Raw genomic sequence first — 2,837 nt, forward strand, 5'->3', positions numbered from 1 at the left:
ACTGAATAAGTTGCGTGATCTCTGAGTCCTTGAAACTGATCTCTCTAGTTTGTAAACAGGGCTTCACTTCTCTTAAAGGAAACCCTGACACCTCTTCTTCACTTCTCTTAAAGGAAACCCTGACACCAAACACACTGAATAAGTTGCGTGATCTCTGAGTCCTTGAAACTGATCTCTCTAGTTTGTAAACAGAGCTTCACTTCTCTTAAAGGAAACCCTGACACCTCTTCTGTGTTCATTCAGTCTTTTCTGATAGTGAAAGGGATAGTCCGTTAAAAGTAGAACAACAAAACGCAAAGACCTGCTTCGTTACTTTCTTACGGGCCACTCAAAAATGAACTGGCTCTTTCCAAATAGATAAAGTTGTCTGGAGATTTTTTATTTCTTACTACCACTTTCAATGTATTCTTCTAGTTTCTCAGAAGAAAAGCCTGTGCCATATCGAGATCAAGCACAATGTGCGAAATATGATAAAGTGTTTAATTAAATAATTATGTGTTTTACACATTGTACAGAGCTATCAGCTCAAACCCAGATCTCCTGATCATGGCTTATCTCTCCTCACAATATGTATGTTGCTTTTCAAGAATTACATTAAATCTGAAACTGAGAATGATAAGGTATAAAATGAGAAGTCACTGATTGTAAATCAGTGACTATAAATCAGAGAAAATAATTTGAACTTTTCCATGAAGCACAATAAATACTATTTTTAAATATTTCCTTTTAGGCCTACAAGACACTCATTCTCAATCTATACTTCCGGATTCTTCTCTTCTCCAACTTTCTTCCTTCTAATGACTTATAGTTCCGGTACATATACCTGAGTAGAATATAAAGCAGGCTCATTTATTTTCATAATAGGAATTGGACTATTACCTTATTACATGCAGTATTGATGGCTCACAATCCCCAAACATTCACAGATTCAAGGGGAAACCAATGACTCAATTAACTTCTACTTGAGTAGTTACCAGCTGATGGGAAAAGGTCTGTGTATTAAGAGACGCATTATTCAGTTGGAGAGTGACAAATGAGTAAGCATGAAGTCACATCTACTGCTGCATGAGTGATGTGACAACAGATACTATTTATTTCATTAGTGGTACTTGAAAGGGGGCTCAAGGTATCCTAAATCTCTTTTTCTCAATACTTGCAACTACCTAAGATGGAATACATACTACCTAGTATGGAATGGACTTTGTCTTGTTTAATGGACTGTGTAGAGTTCATAATGTATATTTTCATGGGAACGTTTTAGCTCTGTGTCAATGCTCATTCATCATGATGTTGCTTGTTTTTTTAAAACCTAAATAGACCAAAAGATTAAGTAATCTTTTGGTATATTTACCAGACAATTTTTTATAAATAATTAAGTCTGGAGAATTTGAGGGGTTGTAAAAATCACCTAAAATTCCTTTCTGTCATAAAGAGAATACAGGTAGTACTGCAAAACTTGAAATTTTAAAATTTTTGTACAATTTACAAAGTAGAAAAATAGCAGTTTGCAGAACCCATGTATTTTGAGTTAAACCTTCAGATAGAAAAAGCAAGAATAATAGGTTTAGGGGCATCACCTCTTACATAGGTCACATTTATGCTCTCCTCTATCTTTTGGTATTAATTAGTCACCTTTAAATTAATGTTGAATAGACATAAAGAACAAAAGGTAAATGTTGTCTTCAAATGAGTGATTGAGTTAAAAATGGGGAAAAGTATAGGAGAAATTACCATCCATTTTGTTATGGTTAACATCTGAACAAATGTACAGTTGTGGTAAACTTTTCAGTTACCTGCGTTTACTTTTTATATATTTCTATCGAAGCCTGTTAAGATATTTCTTGGCTATGGACTTTTATCCACATATCGATCCTTGTTTTTGGCCAGATTTCATTCTTATAATTAGCTTTAGGTATACCTGGACATTTATTTCATTAGAAGAATGTCATACAAGTCTCAAAATTTTCTACTGGTTAACCTTAACTGGGTCTAGTTAAGATAAAATTTTTACTTTATTTCTAATCTAGGATATGATCTTATCTGCTCTAAAGTTCGTAATATCTGAAATTCTCTAGAGGTCATGTTAACTTTATTATCTTTTTTTCCCCTATTGGTTTCATATGGCAAAGGCTTAACTTTTCACATAGATTTAAAGTGTTCCCCTTCAGAGCCTGTGTTATTTGGTTTTTAAAACCTGTATTCTAATTGGCTATCTCTTACATATGGAAACACACTACATGTTGAGTTGAATTTTGAAACCTAGGTAACTTCAATTTTTGTTTTTGTGACATAATTACATGTAGTCCCATCAAAGGAGTTTATTTTTCTTGAAAATATAAAGGTGCTATGATATTTGGAAACATTAGTAGTATGATTTGAACTCCCTCAGTGGGTTAACCTCTGTGTTAATCAACAAGGGGAGCAGTTTACAGATGTTAGCTGGACAAGTGTATACACACACAGACACACACACATCCCTATGTATATAAAAATGACAAACCAGTTTTCTTTAATACTCCAAGGGTTTTCTTCCTACCGCACTTCTGAAATCATTGTTTGCTGTGACTATGATAGTTTTCTTATTGTTAGCATTCTATTTTCCCTCCCCTGTCTTTACTTCTCAACGTTAATGAAGGTGCATATCTCTTACCACAATATGCCTGCTTCCTAGGCTGCCAAGCTGAAGGAGTCTGCTGTAAAAAACTTGTTGCGTAATGTATGAAGGTTCTGTTATGATAATATTTATTTTCAGAAACATTTTCAATTTATGTGATGTATAGCTCTGGCATAAGAATCATCTGAAAAATTTATTGAAAACGCAGATGATTATGCCCCAC

Source organism: Orcinus orca, chromosome 9 (genome assembly GCF_937001465.1).
Source record: "Orcinus orca chromosome 9, mOrcOrc1.1, whole genome shotgun sequence".
Taxonomy (NCBI): domain Eukaryota; kingdom Metazoa; phylum Chordata; class Mammalia; order Artiodactyla; family Delphinidae; genus Orcinus; species Orcinus orca.